This window comes from Chiroxiphia lanceolata, chromosome 4 (assembly GCF_009829145.1).
Source record: "Chiroxiphia lanceolata isolate bChiLan1 chromosome 4, bChiLan1.pri, whole genome shotgun sequence".
Taxonomy (NCBI): domain Eukaryota; kingdom Metazoa; phylum Chordata; class Aves; order Passeriformes; family Pipridae; genus Chiroxiphia; species Chiroxiphia lanceolata.
Window position 1 is genome coordinate 52,814,989 of NC_045640.1, and position 20,980 is coordinate 52,835,968.

A 20,980-nucleotide genomic window follows, 5' to 3' on the forward strand; every position below is an offset into this window, starting at 1 on the left:
GAGACTCTGCATCCTTTCTGAATCCTTCGCACAACAGCAGTTTTCCCAGCAATCTTACTGGAACCTATTTACAGTATTTTAATGTCCAGGTCAGTAGCTTGAAAGGTGACTCATGGAGGTGTTTATAATCCTTGTGCAGGAAATACATTGGACTAGGATCTCCATCTTCCTCATTTGGTAATTCCTAGTTCCAGTCTCCCCTCAGAAGCCTTTGAGGGCTACTCACTCAACTAAGTCAATCAACCCACAGGCACACTTGGGCCCTTCCTACTACGATGAGCTCCATAGGGACTAAGGTCTGAAAACCAGCTCATTTGCACACACCATTGGTGCTGCAAGCCAGAATCTGGCCTAGATTGCTGAGACAATGCTGAGAAGCAAACTCAGGCACACGAGGAACTGCAAAATGCAAAACCAAGTCCCTCCTCAGATGCCCAAATGCTCCAGATACCAGCTGAGCAAATAGACCTCAGGATAACAATTAAGACATAGGTTTCAAAATCCATTTTTTTTGTTGTTTTTTTTTGACAATGGAAATTATTAGTAGTTTAGACCTGAATCATTACATATGTTTAGATGCCCAGCTCTGGAAATTTTTTCTAAACTCAACCTACATTTGAACTACATATTCTAAGCACTTTTAACCTGGTTTTTTGTTGCTAAGCTAACAGTCTGGCAGAAAGCCTACATGAGAATAGTTTCTGAGCAGGTACTTCAAAATGAGATAATGCCATGTTGGCTGCAATTGCTGTAAGAAAGAGACTTTGGGGAGAAGTTATTAACTGATTAGAAGCACATCTGTGACATTAGGGGTTTTGTGTTAGGTTTGGGGTTTTTTGGTCTTTAGTACTTAACAACAAAAAGGTTATGCTGTCATCATTTCAAGTGTGTGTTCCAAGCAGGAATGACATTTTTAAGCAGAATAAGTCAAAACCAAGGAGAAAGTGGGTTGCAGGAAATACTGTGTGCTCTAATGCCATCTCCTTGGACTTACCGCGGTACAGCAAGCCGTGCTGTCGATTAATGGGATCAATGTGACAGTGTGCCCTGGGGCATGCCACATCTGGTGGGTGTTCTGAGGACAATCTGATTCTCTCTCAGTATCGTGTATGGCTCCACAGATCTGTTTATGAAAGCTCAAGGCTCAGTTTATTACAAATATCTTCTTACATGTGGCATGCACAAAACACTGTGAGAGAAAGCTTAGGAAATAATCAATGAGGAAAGAGCTCAAAGCAGAAAACCCTACAAATCAACAACAGTCTGTCTGCCCCAGCCAAAATCTCCCAAGTCCTGGCAATAGAAGAGAAAATAAGAAGGTTGCATGTTCCTTGATGACCGTAGAAGCGATGTATTTCTTAGGTTGGATATACACGACAGGTGATGTGGTGATGAGACAAATGCATCCTGTTTTAAGAAACGTGATTGGTATAGATGGTGAACATGAGCTGGCAATTATAATTAGTGAAGGTTTTTTTCTTCTGGGGTAAGTTTGAAGAGCTTTTCAGAGAAAGCTTTCACCACCATATTAATATTTACACCATTAGATTCAATTGAGTTGACTTGACTCGGGGTAGCAGCTGTGAGTCAGAAGAAACACCTCCTGAATCAATGTAGTAGGAAAGTTGAACCTGGTAGTCAATGTGAAGTGTTGGATGAAACCACATGTACTCAGAAACACTTTTTATGGTACTGATAGTACCTCTTTTGAACCACAGCTTAGCTGACATTTGAAGTAAAGCTAATGACACCTTTCTGACATAAGGAAGTATCTATGTCAGTGATGCTGCATCTATTTTTGTCAATATTAATAGGTAAACATGAAAGCTTTCCAGCTTTTAAAGATGATTTTGATTTAACACAGATTTTTCACTAGTGTCTAGAAAGGTGTTAAAACAGACTTAAGCGCTCTCATTTTTAAAGTAGGTATTTTGTGGTAAGCAGTCCCGTTTAAATGAAAGCCATAAATTGTGCATGTGCTCCTGCTGGCTATTAGCTTCTAGTTAGTAGACTCTGAATTACCTTCCCAGAGTGAAATGCTTATATGAGCCAGAGTTCATAATATTGCTTATTCAGCTACACCTCTGTAATTCGAACTAATTGAGTTAAGTAATAGTGTCACAGGACTTTAGTGCAGACAGTTTCTGCTCTGGCTGTAGCTCCTTGTCATCAATTATCAACTCACACTAATCACTATTACTGTCAAAACTGACATGGCAGTATTTATCTTACTCCTGGTTCTTGTTCCAGAAGGTTCATTTAAATACAGCATCTATTCTCTGCATTTATACCTTATTTCCACTATTTGCAGTGTTCTCACCCACTGCCCCCATTTTATCCTTCCCTCTTTCCTTTATTAGCCATAGCCCTCTTTCATTATTATTTTTTAATTTATATTATCAATCCCATTATTTTCAGCACTGAACCACAAATGTGGGCTCCCTAGCTGTCTGCTTTCCTGTCCTCCTCCTAATCAGTCATTATCATAAACAGGCTTCTTGTTGTTCTGATTGCCAGCTCTGCATATTTTTCCAAAGAAGGTGCTGGAGAGTTTCAAGAGCCCCTCAGCAAAGGAGCACTGATCTGCTGAAGTCCAAGGGATCAGCAATGGCTGATTGTGACATCGCCTTGCATTACTCTGCTGAAGCCTTTAAATTTACTTGCAGTTGCTGATGATGATACTGTATTGGAGAAGATTTTACAGCACAAGTATATTGATGCCATAAATAAGAACAAACACTATTCCTGTTAACAATGAGGCTTAATAAGGAGGGAAACATAAAAAAATCTTTCAAATCCCTATAGTGTTTCTACAGTTTGTTTATTCTCTTACTTTCAACAGCTCTCTTCAATATGTCGTTTCTCTTATTATTCTTTGTTATGACTTTGATTCACTTAGATATCTGGCTTTCTTCTAGGCCTTATTTTGTTTCAGACTTAGGTTTCTCCTTCCCATGCCATATTAACATTATTAGTTTTCTTATCCCTTTCCTGTTCTTTATTCTTTCAACATCTTGGTTTTTTTCTGCTTCTGCCCTGCTGCACGTCCCTCTAAAGTTGTGTGATTCTTGCTGCCTTCTAGTGCCTGCTTATCTGTGTTTCTTCCTATGCATTTCTCTTCCCAGCCTTCATTCTACTCCTTGCTCTTTTTGCTCCAAATGTCTTTTCCTTATTGATTTGTTCAACCTATGATAATTTACTAACTCTATTATTATTATTATTAGACCTTTGCACTAAGCAAAATAATTTATACTGATATTTCAATAGAATACAGATTGAGATCCAGGTGCAAAAACAAACATATTTTCTACAAGATTAACAAGGTTACACTGCGTTTGGCATTGCTGTGACTGCTTCACTACATGCCAGTACAAGCACGTAGTATTTTTGTGTTACTGAAGGCCATCCAAATTCTCATACTAAATCAATGCAAAATTTTTTGCTTACTTGTACACAAATTAGGCTTCCTTGTGAAAGTTTCAGAAGAACTTTATTGAGCTTAACCTTTGTGTTAAAAGCCACTGCTGATATTATGTAAACAGCTTGATATATTTGGAAAATATGCCATCACTTTAGGAAGTGTTGTAAGGGGAATATTCATCAATGCTTAATTATTTTCACAATGCAAAAGAGAGGAAGCAATAATAAGTCCCAGAATTTTCACTTTGAAGGTAAACTTTCTGGTTCTGTCAAACAGAAGGGCACAGCCACAAAAAGATGGCATATTGGGGGAAAAATTGCACTGATAGGGAAAAGCAAACATAATATGTTATTTCAGAGCTGAGAGCTGACTTCACGTGTTTGGGTCCTTCCTACACAAGGTTTTCCTGTATTTCATTTAGATTACTTATTTCAAATACAGTCCCTAAACACATGCTTAATAACCATAACTTAAACTTCCCCCTCGTGAGGATTTCATATTGGGTGAGAATTTGTTTGACTGAATTTAGAGAAGATAAGTAGTTAGCCTTATTATGCAGAGATAAAATACAATCAAAAAAAATATTAAGAATTATTTAAAGATGAAGATCATCAGATATGTCACCTGGACTGCCATTGTCTTCCATCCGAGATGCAATGCATGTTATCACAGCACTCACTGAAGAGACAGGTGCTCTGCATCTCTTGAACATCTCATTTTCATTTTGCTGAAGGGCATGCCCTGAAACACTGCAGTTCATATTTTCAGATCTGGCTTGCATCCTACGCTACCACACACCTTCGCAGAAGACAGTATCTTTCCCTCCAGTCTTCCCAGTGGACTTGGGAGGCACTCCTTCCAGCTGAACCATTTGCAATACACAAGGAGGGTCTGCTGTTGATAGGATTTTACTGTATGTGCAGAAATTTCGAGGTCTGACCTTTGCACTGGCACCTGGCTGAACTCACCCCTCCTCAGAGCCTCTGCCTGCAGGGCAGGGCAGCTCCTGAGAGCTTTTTCTCCTCCCTGCAGCAGCTGGGTAGCAACAGAAGATGCTATGGTGGTCACAAAGCACTGAAATCCTGCTTTCTGCCTGGGATTTTCAGAAGCAGGGACAGCTGAGGTATACACAAAGTATTTCACAGTGTGCTGTGAAGTTGGAAAAATAAGCCTGCAGTCAATCATGTCCTGCCTGTAACAAAGCAACTGCCTGGAACACTCACTGGCCTCCCAGCAGTATTCCTAATTTCCTTCCATACATCAATAATTCACCAGCACCCCAAAACCCATGCTGCTACCACCAAGAGCCCCCTTGCCCTTACACAGTTTCTGCCAGACAACCTGATAGAGCAGGTCTGAACTTTTCCTTACAACAGAGAAAACGTTCCCTATTCAAGCACTGCATCAAGCACCTGGCTGTGTGGGTTCCTCCCAAAGCTACTCCTCCCCAGTCCCTCACAGGGAATTGCTACAAATACTATTGTTCTAGTTTCTTACCTACTTCTTGATCTTTGAATTTCTATGGTGGTGTTTTCGCAAGCAGTCAGTTTGCAAGAAACACCACTGACAGACCTCACATCAGTTCTCTCTGCGTATTGTGATTTAGAAAGCCTAGACAGAGCTGAAAGACTCAACAATAAACCATACCTGGACACCAGACAGCGTTAGCTCTGAACTTTCCTACTATATATATAGTCAGCACTGGAAGGGGCAAACAACTCACTTTTGATATACTGAAATGCCAGAATTTTGTCCCAGTTTTCTCCAAATAAAGCAGTTACGTTACACATACCAATAATTTTGTCTTTCAAAATGACCTTTACGTATCCAGCACAGCTGAGCGAAAAGGAGAGAAAATAACTTGCAACACAGATTGAAAAAAGGCTCTGGAGATTTAGCACACAGCTTCCAGTGTAAAGTGTCCTTTAGCAGCAAATCTGGCTTAAAATATTGTTGGTTTTATCACCTTTGCAGCTTGGTCCTGCATCTGTACTTCACCTAGACTGCCTCCTCCTCACCAAATTAATGCAACTTTAAGGGGCATGGTCTGAAATAATTCAGATTAGAAAAACCCTTGCAATGCGGAGTGGGCTTGGGGTGGAGAAGGCATCAAGAAAACTAGTGCAAAAATTTCATTTAGTGACTTTTTTCATTTAGTATCCTCTCTTTCTGGGGGATTATGACATGCAATTCTTGTTATTATTTAAGGATTCTGCTTGTTAAAGATTATTGTTGAGACCTAAATTCTGTGCAGATAGGCTTTTGTAAATTACTTGAGAGTTGCATGACTACTGTAAATAGGTATTAGTTTCCCCATATGCACACAGGGAAAAAGAGGAAATTAGGAAAGTCTTTGAACATCACAGTAGGAAGCCGTGTCAGCCTTAAGTTTTGAACTCCAGAATACACTGAATGTCACATTTGTCTTCACACCACAAGCCTGCATTTCTGTCAATTTATTTGGAAGTCCTGGAATTTCTGTCAGTCACTCAGCTCACTCCCCTGTTCACCTTCTCCTTAGATAGCTTCAGATTATATACTTTGTGCCTGCCTGCCTGTTTTCCTGCCCTGTAATGAGATATAGACACTACTGAAACTTTCAAGCTCCTTCTCATAAGAAAAACAGCTTTCAGAAGTTTGAAACATTTGTGAAATGTTTAGCAAGTGCCAAATCATTCTCTCTGCAAACAGAGGTCTCAAGGGCAAGCCTGTTATCAGTATATTGCAAAATGTTTTCATATATACTTAATAGATTTTGGCAATTTAACCAAGTAAGTGTCAGATAATTAGGGCCAGTGATACAAAAAATGTTGCAGCTATAGAAGAATGTTGGTGATTTTTTTAGCAAGTTGAATGTAGAACATTAGGCAATGTAGAACATTTTTTTCCCTGTAATTACCCTTTCCTTCACTACAGCTTTATCACAACTTCATATGGCATTAGAAGGATGCTTTATTATTTCATCTGTTTCCTGTCACATACTGAACCTTGACTTACTTAAAATGTCTCTCTTCTGGAAGTGGGGAGGAGAAAGGGTCTGCTGGAGGTTTTGTAAAGATCCAGGCTGACAAGCTAGACACAGGAAAAATAGCACCTGACTGCTAAGATTTAGGCTGCAGCAGCCTAGAGAGAGGTCATCTGAGGGAAAAAAGTGAGACACAGCACAAACACGAAACCTGTGCAAGGCAGTGAGTGACAGATAGCATTGTCAGCCCAGTCCCACATAACAGGAACAAATATTGCCACGAGGACTTTCCATGGACTTGTAGCAGCCACAACCATGCCCACATCTGATGGAAGTTTTTGCTTATCAAGCCTGCTATCCATTTTGTTTTTCCAGGGTGACCTCCACAGCACAGACGGTTCCAGCCTAGGCTTGAAACCATAGTTTTGATACAAAGACCTGTATAGTTAAATGACACACCATAAAAGAAGGTAATTTATAAGTGTGTAATACAAGAGAGGATTATGGATCACCATACTTCAACAGGAAATTCATGGATATACTTTCCTGACATATCAATTTGGAACCAATGCCTCCAGATGACTTTTCCCCTCCCTGTTTTTCCTCCAAGTATGTATGTCCTTTAAAGGAAGCTGTAATAAAACTAATTTCTATCATCACCAAGGGCACTGCAGATGAAAAATGAGAATACAAGTTGAAATGAACATAAATATTAGATGCTAAAATATATCACTGTTCAGAATGCAGCAGGGACTGAGCATTCTGCAGTCCTGCATATATTCTGCAGCTTGTGACAAAGTCATTTCTGTTTCTTTCAGGAAGATAAATAGGTCATAGAGTTCAACTATATAATCTGTTAACATGTATAGGGTACTGGAGAGAGCAGCATTTTCTCCTCTTAGATCAATCTTTATGGAAAAAAATAAAAGACTTTCCAAACAATGAAATGCAAAATGAACTGTATCTAACACCAGAATGAGCATTTAGAAACAAAGCCAACAAAATTATGTTACTAGAAAAAAAAAGAAAGAAAACTGAAGAATAAATTTAAGAACTTGATTTTCATAATGATTCAGTATCTATAGCATGAAGTGAAGCCTTGTCAAGTTGTTATTTAGCACCTGTGAGCCTGGAGAGTCTTACAATTGCATGCAATGTGAAATGATGTCTATCAGGATTTTGTTGCTTTGGATCTAAAAATAAGGCCTATTCTTCATATTATTCTCAATTAACATTTAAGTCTGTTTATGGTAGGTATATGGGATTAGGTTCCAAAAAAACTCCAAACATAAAAAATATTGAGCTGTAATATATTAAAATGTGATACATATATATATTAAAATATATGTATATTTTTTGCCAAGGAATATGTATATAAATTATCTAAAAGGAAAAAAATGTGCTTTTAGTCTATTTTACTGAACTCTCTGTTGCAAGTATTCTTCTTTGTCTTTTCATAACATAATTTGGAAAGAACAATGAAGAGCATAAAAAGAACATCTAAACCTACTATTTGACTCATAATGGATCATATTAGTTTCTTATGATTTAAATTTACTTAAAAGTTTTCTGTAGTATAGCAACATACACAAGAGATTAGAAAAACGAAAGTTTGGAATAAGCATAAGAATAGCAAAAATTCCCATTACCAAATTCACTACAGCATGAAGAAAATTATTTTTTTTTATTTGTTTATATATAGTTACTCTGGGAGATATTGTCATGTAGGAGAAAATGCAAGGATAAATATGTTTAGGATGAAGAATACAGAATTTGCAGTATCATTTTCCTTGTAATTTATTTAGTTCATTTCACCATCACTGAAAAGTTCTAGAAAAGGAAAGGGAGCTGAAGATCTGTACCCGCATCCTCAGATTATCGTAGGAAAAGAAAAGTGGGGGGTAACACACTTAGATGAGTGGTCATGAAGTTCAGCAAGACTAGTGACGGGTCTGCCTTAGGGCAGATTTTTTGAATGTATCTGGACTCAGAAACAGGCCCAAGCCCTTAGGTTTTAGTGGTCTGAATTCTCTGGTAATAAACATATTTAAAAAATCTAGTCATTTGCATGAAGCAACTAAACTCTGTCACCCTTTCCTGTGCTGGGTAGCACTTCATATATTTTGGAAGTAGAGAGAATTATCAGAATAAAGAGTATAACTTAGAACAGCCATAGTAGTGTGAAAAAAGGTGCAGATTCTGGCCCATATTTATATTTTTAATGGGACTGCATGACACATTTAGATGAAATAGGAGCTGACAAACCTTCACTCAAAATTTGTTCTGCTGCCTTGCGCACCTTTGCTTGTGTAGGTGAGGACTGCAGCCTCAGAGCCTGTCAAGCTCTGCCAGGTCCAAAATTCTTTAAAAATTAGAAGCCTACTTGAGCAGAAATTGAGCAAAATGTTTTTAACCTATTTTATCTGTAAAAGATTTTCTGAACCAAATCGTCTAACCCTACTCTCCAGGGAGCATGAGAACCAGAGGGAAAAGTGTTCGGTAAGGCCTGGGTGAGCCCACTTTCATACAAAGTAACACCCAGTGTTAAAAGTAGAGATGGTAAATTAGGCTAAAAGCAAAATGTGGTAATGGACAGTGATAAATTATGTGACAAAATATAACTATAAATGTGCATAAATTTAGGCGTGTAAAATAAACCAACCTTAAACCCCTGACATTTTGCTGAAAACTTCATTGAATCAATTAATGGATATTATGTGAACCTGATCTTTCAGTTTTTAAACCTGTTCCTCACTGTAACAAAAACGTATCACAAGACTTAAATGGAAAAATGACTCATATGCTGGTAGTCCATAAGGGAATTTAAGTGGAGTGTGGTTTGCGAAGGTAAATTATATGTTGTTTGACTTTTTATAGCAAGAAGAATTCAATTAAATTAAAAAGTACCCTCAAATTTCTTTTGAATGGAGGAAATACATTTTGTCATAACAAGTCACAACAAATTGTACTCACAATATGTATAGCAAGTTGTTCTTGGAAACATATGCTGCAGCAATGGCAGATGATAAAAAACGTCATTATTGCTATTCGTCTATAAACAAATAACAGACAGCTCCCTTGAAATAAAGGAGTATTTAGAATTCATCATTCTTCGCTAACTGTCATCAATCCAGGTGACTGATAACTGAGATTATCTCTAACTGTGTCCAAGGTATAATTACTGGTAAGGTCTTGAGCTGTGATAGTGTCTTGCTCTTCAAATAACCTCATAAAATGGCAATTTAAACTGGGCTTAGGAGCGGAAAGAGCTCCAGGCACAGCAACAGTGACGTCTTTGTGGGCATAGATAGGGAACAAATGAGTGTGTTCATACCTCTGAATCCAAAGTCTAAGCAGCAATCTCCAAGTATCAGCCAAATAGGGTTGCAGGAGTATGGAGGGAAGCTCTTGAGGAGTTCTGCTGCCTGTTTTCTGGGTGCCCTCATTGAGCCTCACCAGGCCACAGCTGTGGCATTTCTCAGGTGGCTACAGACACAAATTCACACCAACCCTGGGATACCCCAGCAGCTGGTTCCTGACAGGAACATAACAACACAGAAAACCATGACTTTTACACCTCGGTTCAATAATAAAGATGTTATCTATGCTTCCTTCAGCCTTCCCCTTTATTGCAATAACATGAAAAATTTAGCATTCTTGCTCTACATCTACATGGATGTTTTTCAGCTCACATTGTCAAAGCAGCGACTCAACAGTGACGAAGGATGTTTGCATAATTAATAACAATAATAATAAAATCTAGATCAAGCTGTACTGCAGATTTCATATAGACATTGCAGATCCCTCTTGCTCAAAAACTGTCAGGGGTCTGGAAATAGGACTAAAATGAAAAACAGGATGCAAAAGGAAGGTCGCTGGCTACCACCATATCTCCCTAAAAAAAATTCAAACAACCAAAAAACCAATACTGATGTGTGTGAGAGTGGATATCATGAGAGTTGTAACTGAATTATAGCTGCGGGTAAGAGAAGGGAGAGAGGTCCCCAGGACCAAGGTAATTTGCATACAACGTGAATACTGAAACACAATGTTTTCCTCTTGATGCTACTCACATATTGTTTACACTGTTTTCCCTTCAAGCACCTGAACCTTATCAAGCAAATATTTATCAGTATTGACTGATAAGTGGCTCTAGGTAAGAAGCACTTGTATTTTTGAAGACCAACCCTTGGAGTACATTTTCATATCATTCAATCTTCATGTAAGAGCAATGAATGCTGAGAGTACCCTGGTACCCAGGAGGTCTAAGGTATGAAAAAACCCACAGCAAACTGGCATCTGGGAAAAATTATCTTTTGGTAACTCAAGCAAAGGGACACACAGGAAATACACAGATTTTCAGAGGAGTACAGATTTTCAGAGTCCTCATTCACAACTTAGGCTGTCAAGACCCCTCAGTTTTGAACAGTTAGGATTTTTGCCAAAACTTTAACAAAGACTGAAAAACAATTATTTATATTCTGTTGCGTGTTTAGATATATCCATTTTACTGACACAGATGCCTTCAGCTTGTTATGCAAGTAATATGCAAATTAATTTGCCATTGTTTGGATTTACAATAATTTCTGGGCACTAAATGATGTGAGGAATAGAAGAATATAGCATAACACATTTCTCATGCCTGCAACAACATGTCAATGTGACAATGTCACTCAGTCGCATACACAGTAATTGATTTGTATATTCCTAAGTTAACTACTTTCATATATAACTAGAATTTTAATTTGTATATTTGTTTATTATTTTTATTATCTCTATTTTTAGGACACTCTCCCATCATACGTTACAGAGTTTTATTATGTTAATTTAAAAAAAAAATTAAACTTTGTTTTTCAGTCTGCCACTAAAAGAATCATAATTGTTCTACTTATGAGACTCACAGGGCTGCAATGGAAAATACAGCAGAAGGGAAATAAATTGATTATTTATATTCAGGACGTCACACAAAAAGAAATTCTTTAGAAGAAAGTAATTTGGTTGTCTTTTTAAAGCTCTACTTAACTCTTCTTCACAAGACCTTACTGAAAAATTTACAGGTTCACTGTATTTCAGAAACCAACTAGTTTTCTAACCAACCACATCAGACAAGGTAAACACATTATTATTATTTACAATCCAGTATTCTTGAGAGCCTCAATCTTGATGAGTCCTTCAGTCTGCACTTCGTATCTGGGTAGTAATAGTTCCTCAACAGAAGAGTGACCGATATAAATAAATAAGACCAAAAAAAATGTGCCTAAAAAGAGGGTCTGCTCTCTTAGTCTTGAATCTGTGAGAACTGAGTGATAGAGAGCTGGACACAATTACAGATCTAGCATCGCAAGGGCAGGTTACAAAGGGCACTTGTCTCTCAGTCCAAAACTGCAATTCGAAACCAGGCACCAGCTACCACTTCAACCTGAAGGTCCCTATGCTGTCCTTAACCTTGAATCCCCTAAGCATCGAGGCTCACACCTGTGTGCATCTGCTGCTGCTGCTCTCCTCAATCAGAGCAGTGAACCCTGCTCAGTCCTTCATTACCAAAAGAAGAAACAAAAAAAAGATTTTGGTGGTATCCTTCAGGCTGTGGACCCCAGCTGGACAAAGGTGCCTCTGCAATCTCAGGTGGATCTCCAAACCAACAGAGTACTTATCCACCACTGATGGGGTTTTTCCTCATCCCCTCCATAGCAGATCTCCCTGTTTACAGTTTAGCTGGTTAGGATTCAACTCTGAGTTGCCCCACTCCTCTCACACTTTCTTCAGGAAGTCAAGGCACTCAGCGTATGATTCCTCCCTCAGAACCAAGACCTGAAAATTTAAATGTTGAAGTCAAGGGTGTTTTTTAATCCGTAAAACAAAACCCCATGTTGGATGCAATTTCCATATTTCTAATAAGATTTTTTATTAGTATCTTCTTCATAATATGACCTTCTTTTATCTCAGGTCATTTTAAGTCTGCTTTTTTAACTGAAAACCTTGGGAATGGTTAGTTTTTAGTAAGAGAGATGCTTAAAATATTTTTTTAACAGCAACATTATTTTTCAAGAATTTTCTGCTCACCTCCATCCAGCTTTATGTGTTGTTCTGAGCAAAAAATACAAGGACAAAGATGGAATCCATTCTTGATTTAATTTAGTTAATAAATCATTTTATCACAGTTAAACAGTGAGAACATGCAGGGTGAGAAGGCAGTACAGTCATATTTTAATAAAATAAAAGTCCTATTTTTGAGTCCCTGCCAGGGCTCAGAAACAAGGTGAACATCAGAGTCTTATTCCCATGTCTTCCATGCTACTGGTAGTCTCATATTTCAGAGTTTGTGCATGGTTACAGTACACAGAGAAATAATTTGCTCTGGTAGCATCTTCCCTGAGTGCAGCAGTTACAGAAGTAAGAGTGTCATTGACAAGACAGGAGAGACATATGTCCAAGGACTGGACTGAAGCTGAAAAGCAAACCTGTGTCCTTGGCTGGGCACGGAGTGATTTCCCAAAGGACAGGTACTGCAGCATGATAAAAATAACAGTTTCATGAGGGATCCTTAAACTCAGGAAAAAAATTATTGGCAAGATGAAAAAAAAAAAAAAGGAAACAATATTGAAATTATACCTGTGGTAAGAGGACTAATTTCGAATTCATTACATGATAGTGGATGGCGCCCTGTGGCCTGGCCTGTTTTGAAGCAAATACAGCACTGTTTTTTACCTGCTGTTCTAAGTTTGCTCTGATGACATCTACCCACTTGCAAGAGTCATGTGGCTCTGCTTGTCCTTCAGGCAGCAAACAGTATGCATGCTATTCAGAGATCAGACGTTGCTGAAATCTGACGAATTAACAGTTTAATTCTGCCAAACTACCCTTGAAGAGACTTTCATTTCATGGAGGAATTTAAAAGGGGTTTGCTGCTTTTGAAATATTTTGTTTGGTTAAGAAAAAAGCACTTGCTTTTAAACATGCTTTGCATGTTTAAAGTACCAGGGCACTTAGCAGCTTTTCCAGTGGGTCTTTACCCTCTGTCCAGAAATCATATAGCTACCAAACTTTAATGTTTTTGTTTTGTTTGTATTGAATTTTTGGCTTTCTCTGAGCACTGTTGTATGCTGTAACAACAGTCATTTTGCACTAAGTATTACTGCAGTTCCTTACATATATATACAGTGTTCTCTCCTGTTTTCTTTAAAGCAAATTAAAATATTTCATTCCAATTGAAATATGTATTTTCTTTTCACTCTTCAAGAGAAAAAATATAGCTCTATGATAGCCTTCCATTTACAATAAATTAATTTATTTTGTGGTGCAATATGTGTCTGAATCATGGTGTCATGGTTTAACCTGATGGAGTGGCATTAAACTGCATCAGGGAAGGTTTAGGTTGAATACTAGGAAAAGGCTTTTCACCTCAAGGGCAGTCAGGCACTGGAAAAGGCTCCCTAAGGAAGTCGTCACAGCACCAAGCCTGCCAGAGCTCAAGAAGTGTTTGGACAACATTCTTAGGCACATGGTGTGCCTTTTGGGGGATGATCCTCTGCAGGGCTAGGAGTTGGACTTTGATGATGCTTGTGGGTCCCTTCCAACTCAGGATATTCCATGATTCTATGATAACCCCAGCTGGCAACTAAGCTCACTCACTCCCTCCACAGTGAGATGGGGGAGAGAATCGGAAAAGAAAAAGTGAGAAAACTCATGGATTGGGATAAAGACAGCTTGACAAGTACAGCAAAAGCCACACACACAAGCCAAACAGAACAAGGAATTCACTCATCATTTCCTATGGGCAGGCAGGTGTTCAGCCACCCCCAGAAAAGTAGGGTTTCATCATGTATGATGGTGACTTGTTAAGACAAACACCATCACTTCAGTTAATTTTCATGCAAAGAAGACTCATTACAATGTCTAGGCAGATTGAACTTGAAAAGTAGTACTCTGAAGCTTTCTGAAAAAGTATTTAATTTATGTCATTGCTCTTCTGCTTCACAGAGAAGTAGATGAGCCCATAAACAGAAATTTTTAAAAAGAACTAAACCAAAACATGGTCTGGAGGATGGACTTCTAGAATACAGGTGACTTGCAGCCTGTAAAGCCATCTAGGCAGCCTGCAAAACTACTTTTCAAAGGTTGTTGTGCTCCTGGCCAGCAGTATTGCAACAGGTATAAACCACAGCACAGTGTCCACCCCAGAAGCAGCCTTTCCTCAACAAATTTTGAGCACAGAAGCTGAGGAGGAACTGAGACCTAATCTCAAAACCAAAGGTTACTTTTCATGATGTTCAGCACGCCACGGGTAGAGAGAGGAGAATTGCCAGGCAAAAACACCAGTTCAGTTCAGAGCAAAAGAGTTTTGCCAGATTGACTTAACAGATCTGTGAGGCATACAACAGCTACCTTAGACAAATATGGGGCATTTATGCAACTTCCATATACATGCAGCAATCTTAATTCTTACCTGTCAAGATGAATTCAAATTAAACAAGTCCTAACAAATGCAGACACATGGCAGCTACAGCTCACAACACTACATCAAAATGGGAAATGGGGGCCTGATTTTCCTAGGTTTTGGACAGTTATTAATGCTGTTATATATTTATATAGTATTTAATATAAGCCCACTATGATCCTAAAGTCAAGCATGATTGATTATTGTGAATTATGTATTAATAATGATTAATTGCAATGATTAACTACTGCTGCTCAAGTCAGTGACAACTATAGTTGTCATTGTTATGTTAATTTGCAACAGTGTAAAAATGATGATGAATTAAATTGACTTCATTTACTTTAACATAACCTATACTCTGTTTTAATTATTGTAAAATCTGTTCAAACAGTTCTATAAATACCTCACTGGAAATCATGTCAAACCCCATTCTCCTTATTCCCATATTACTAGTAGAGCTTGTTTAAATGAAGGTCAAAGAATACGTATTTCTAAGATAATTTATACATAACAATATATTACCCTGCTTTTCTATAATTTAGGAGGTAGAAAGGAAACACAGCTTAATTTGAAATCCTTGAATAGGCCCAGCACCAGGAATTACTCACATTACCTGCCTGGATGAGAACTACCCATGCTTACAACCCAGAGAGTGTGATGACTCCTGTAAAAGTCAGGTGCGAGAGCAAATGAGCCAGTTACCAAAAACTTGAAGGTCTCACTCTGGTAGATGGTTGCCATTTAGACAAACAAAATCATGCATCTGCCCTGTATCTGCTGAAGGATTCAGAAGGTCCTGGAGCATTAAGGAAAGGGTTCATGCACATAGAAGTAGAGTGTTCAGGGACAAGGAGTACTAGTGGTGGGAGGTTAAATAGTATTGTGTCACCTTATGTTTCTGTAAGCCTTCACCTGCAGAGTGGGCATTTCCTGGGAGCAGGAGTGGAACACTGATCATCCCTGCTCTCCTCCAAATCATCTGTCTCTCATGGTCCTATACCCTGTTCCCCAGTCACAGTGGTGGCACTGGAGGTGACCCTGGCTGCACTGATGTATTGCATCTTCCTCCTAGAGTCTGCCATGGTAGCACTCCATCCCACCTTGTCCCAGGGCCACTGCAGATCCAGCACATAGCTTATTTAATGGAAAAGGGGCTGCTCCTACTGTGTAATTCAGGATGGGTGCTCAACCTGAAGCACAACCTCTCCTTCCCTCAGCTCCCAATCTGAAAAATGAGATGGACCTGTTTCCCTGCTTTGCTGGATAGTGAGGGGAGACACCGCACAGGTGCTGAGTGTCTGGTCAGAGGGGCTGTGTGAGCGCTCTGGCTCCCACTGGCCTCGACACCTGCTTGCATCTGATCAGCCTTTTCTTACTACACTGAGCTATTTCACCTTTTATTTTTTTTTGTTCCCAAATTATACCAATTGCTCTGGTGGAAATAAGAGCTGAGGTCTCTCAAAAACCCAACACAGAGCGCAGCAATGAAATTTAGAGATGTAGAACAATCATTAAAAAAACCAAACAAACTCACTTCTCAGTAGTTAGAAAGTTAAAAAAAGAAAGATTTCTAAATAATATTCAGTAAGAAAACAAGAATGAAAGAATGTCAGTATTTCCTTCTATTAGCTTTTGTTTATTATGTACCTAGAGTTTGGACTGCAGCAACATATCTCATTAGCTAAAATAAAAATAATTAAGGACCATGTGAAGATTCATTTCCCAGTAACTACAAACTGAAAAATAAAATGTAATCATAGAGCTATAAATTAAAAATATAGGCCTATTAACCATATGTTTCAAAACTGTTAGGTTTCTGCCCTTCTGATTTGTACTTAGAAGAGAGATCTATGGTCTGATTTAAATGCCCCTAGCTATATGACTGTAAAAAGCCAACTTTAATATTCCATGTACAACTAATCACAGGTAAAATAAAATAAAAATATTAAGCTATTCACATTCCTTGAAAATCATAACCCACATTCAACATTTGGCTGGTTACAAAATGTAGCTTTTATGGATTTCACAGTATTTCCAAATTACAGTCAATTCAGTGAAGGTCACCAACAAAATTTGAGAATACTGCAATTACACTTTCCAAAGACATTTTTTAAAAATGTGATTGTATGTGTCCCAAACACTGATCAACAAATTTTAGTGGAGGTTTTATTACATCCATGTAACACGACTGATTGTTAGTTTTCAGGGGGAATAAGGGGATTCATAGTTTTTTTCCACATTAGGAAAGGTCATGTGTGGTCATATGTAAAAGTGTCAGATGCTTTGTGTAGCCAGGGCTATTAGACCACACAGTCACCCTTTCAAAATTGGAATACAGAAAATGCAGAAACTTCTGTTTGCTCCCAAACAGCCCAAAGCAATGAGGTCAGCTGTCCAGCCCAGTGTCAAGCCTACATCTTACTTCTCATATTTCTTTGATGCCCCAAATTTGGATCTTGCTTTGTAAAGGAATTATTTTTTTCCTATTGTGCCTTCAGGAGGAAACTGCACAGTTCTCAGCTATCTAGCACTTTTGTTTCTTTAGTCTCCTGCTTTTATGATGCCTTTTTTTGCAGTTGAATTTTTTTCTCGTTTCATTTCTAACACAGTGATGGTGCTATTTTTATACAATTATCTGAACTAAGATAGCTCAGCTCTACAGATTATTAATGTTCAGAGCATTTTTCCTAAAGTACACTAAAAGCTATTGACATGCTAAAGCACTGACTACACATATACACAAAAATGTAATTTGAAATCATTGTTGATCCCAGGACTCTCATTTGCTCTCATTTTCTGCAGTTATAACTTTTCCACTCAGCCTCTATTAATCAACAGTCCCATGGGGATCAAATATCAAAGGCTCACTGCCCTGTCTAAGGTGAACTATCATGTAAATCAGTGATGTTAAAAAAAATAAAACAGGATAGGGTTAAGCCAGTCAGATGCCTCAAGATTAGGCTTACTAAATTCAGCAGTGCCAGAAGGACAAAGGTCAAAAAAGGACTTCACATCTCCCTAAGTTTTACACAATTTACATATTTTATTGTGCTTGAAATGTGAGATATTGGGGTATTTGGTGGCTTCCAAAATCAGCAAACATCAATCTTTTGGGAGTTGTGAGCCCTGCTACATTTATTATTTATTTCTACTTCTGTCACTGTAGCTTGTGAGAGCTCAAGCGCTGAACCATCATTGTGCTGCCCTAGGATTTGTTAAGACACAATAAAAACCAGAGCTCCTGGACACAAGAAGGCCCCATGGTTAACAAAATCAAGTGCTTTTCTGATTTGCCACAATTAGGAAGAAATTTCGTAGGTGAAATGGTTCATATCTTCTACAGACCTTGTTTCCCGGTCAACCCCAATGCACCTCGTAAGGCCTTTGTGTAGCTTCAGGAGGTGACACTGTACGAACAAACAGGACAGAATGGGACAGAAAACGGCTCTGGAATGATTTGCTGCTCTTTACTTAATGTAATAGGTAAATCTAGCCAGCATTACCAGCACCTGCAGCTAGAAGGCTGCCTCTCTGGTAGTGTAAAATAGTGGGCATACTTAAGCTACAAGACTGACTTTGACTCTCCCCACCTACTGCCACTGGAGTTGGTGTGCCATGAAGCAGGCTGTGCCACGTGCCACGGTAAGGCTTGTCACTACTGTGATGCTTGCCCTGTGCTCCGTCCCTCAGTACTTGTACTGGGGTGTCCAAATTGCTGCTCCCAGTGAGTACCCACACTGCACAGGGTGGGGGGATACTGCAAAAGCCAGGTCCCAAACTGCTCCTTCAGCTATACAGAGAACGTACTAATGACACCATTGAGGATCCCGAGGATACAAAACATCATTAGCCTTTGTTTCTAAAACGCAGACTGCAGGAAGCATTTCTAGCAGTTCAGAGATTATTAGCAGCTGAAGAATGTTATTGTTTTGCCACTTGGATATTTTTGCCCTCTTAATGATCTCTCCTTTTTAAGAGTTCCTTGAATTTTCAAAACAGACGGTAACAGAGAAGTAATAAAATACATTGTCCAGAGCATTTTTAATGTCCAGAGACACTATTAGCCCGATTTCCTAAAGAATGTTCAGACATGTACTATAAATTGCAATGAATTATATATTAAAACAATTAATAATGAACATTAGAGAGTCAAAGCATTTCAGAAAGGAGACACCTTATCCAGTAAGCTTGTTATTGCTTGCATTAGGTTGAAATGAATAACAAACTGTCTGAGGTCTCCTATGAACTCTGAAATAAAATATTTAAAAGTAATCTCTTTCATTGGTAGGTGTTTAAAATACCATAAGACTCTTCAGAAGCTAGTTTACAATACTTCATTAAAAAACTTTTTACATTACTTTTATATATTTATATATTAAATGCTTTTATAGTTCTTTGCCGTATTAAACAGTCATCTGTTCCCTGTCTTTAACAAATACAAATGTGCACCATGACTGAAGGAGAAAGGATTCTCCTCTCTATGCATGCATATGCATACCGAGGAAGTGCTATACAGGTAACCTTCCTTCCGTGGTGTATCATAAATTACATATTTATCCCTGAGATTCAAGATTCATTTAGTCATCATTTTCTTGTTCCAGGCTTTTTCCAAGGTGAAAATGATTCTTGACATTTGATGACCATTAACGCAGTGGTGGCACTGGTAGCAGGAAACTAGAGGCCTGAGGTTTGCAGTAGACTTGGTTTATTCTATGAAGCTAAAAGCATTAAAAAGGCAGATTTACCCTATTACTCCCACTGATCAAATGCTGTTTAGCCTGTGGTTTGGCACAGTGAACATTATGGAAGCCTTTGAACCTAATTTTTTTGTGAAGTCCTCCATTTACCCCAGACAAAGGACACAATCAGGACTTACTTCCAGACACAAAGAAGGCACTTTCCTGAAGCCTGAGCATGGTGTGGTGCAAAAACACAGCCTTCCATGGGAAGAAACCTCTCTTTGGACACTGTGTGTGGACAGAGAGTGGGACAATTGCACCCTTAATAATGCCACCTCTTCTCTATCACTAACCTGGCCTCATTCTGTTGATCAGAGCAGAGATGGAGCAAGGACATGGTGATTTCAGACTAGATGATAGTCTGGAAAGAGAAAAGAATGAATTATCTCATGAACCTAATCCATTCATTTAGGAAAGTAGATGACTTGCTTTAATCCCATTGTGAAAAGCCAGCAGTAGTCCAGAAAGCACTTATATAACTAACAATCTCTCTGATTTCACCCATTTGTAAATTAGAACACCTTCCAATTCAGAAAAGTTTTCTTAGTCTCTGTGATCCCTTTTGTGCTTTCTTGAAGGCAGGCATCAATATTGCTGATGAAATGCATTGCAAATAACTGTTGGTAAAAAATTTGGAAGAAACTGAACCAATGCTGTCCAGCAATTATTTTAGTGACAGTCACTTATTTTGTCCATATTAGCTTTTGAGAGTAGTTGAATTAACTCTTTCACTCAAAGGTACTTCCATAATTGAAGACCAAGATAAAGGATTGTTAAATATAAATGGAAGACCTAGACCTGGTCTAGGGAAAGTTGTCCCTGCCCATGGTAAGGGGGTTGGAACTAGATTATCTTCAAAATCCCTTCCAACCCAAGCTGTTCTATGATTTTATGAAATCACAGCATGTCCCATTTCATAAGCTCATATTCTAAAAAGTTTAGGTTATTCTCTTGTTAGCATGCCTATATTGAGTTTCACCTATATATAATTACTGGGCTTCAGAATTTCTCAGTAAATGACTGTGAATTTCCAGTGAGATGTAAAGGATGCCACTATTACCCTTAGTGAGATGTCAGTAGTCAGCCATAAGGAATAGCACATCTATGTGAGGTGCTACAGTTCTGAGGGGGCACCAACCTTCCTTCAGTTTCTATGCTCTTCACCTCAACATCACAGACTGGTAGTGCAGATTTTTAGTAGTTAAAAAACAGGCCCTTAGGTGTTACATATCCCCAGCTCTGCTAGTATTTCATTATCTTCTAAAGCATAGTAGTTAAATGCAAGAAAGAAAAAAAAAATGTAAAGAAAATTACCTGAATTTCAAATTCAAATAAACTTCCCAGGAGGGGAAAAAACCCCCAAAACCAAAAAACAAACAAACAAAAAAAGCCCACACATACCTTTTGTTCTTCAAAGG

The 20,980-nt window shown here is 38.5% G+C and overlaps 1 long non-coding RNA gene across 1 annotated transcript; it reads right to left on the minus strand.

The window, feature by feature from the left end:
• Positions 1 to 9,746: 9,746 nt before the first annotated feature.
• On the minus strand, positions 9,747 to 20,802 carry LOC116786030. Its single transcript, XR_004356801.1, has 3 exons — positions 20,701 to 20,802; positions 19,856 to 19,923; positions 9,747 to 9,921 (listed from the first exon to the last, which is right to left on the minus strand). It is a non-coding gene; the product is annotated as an uncharacterized LOC116786030 (long non-coding RNA).
• Between the last annotated feature and the right edge of the window lie 178 nt (positions 20,803 to 20,980).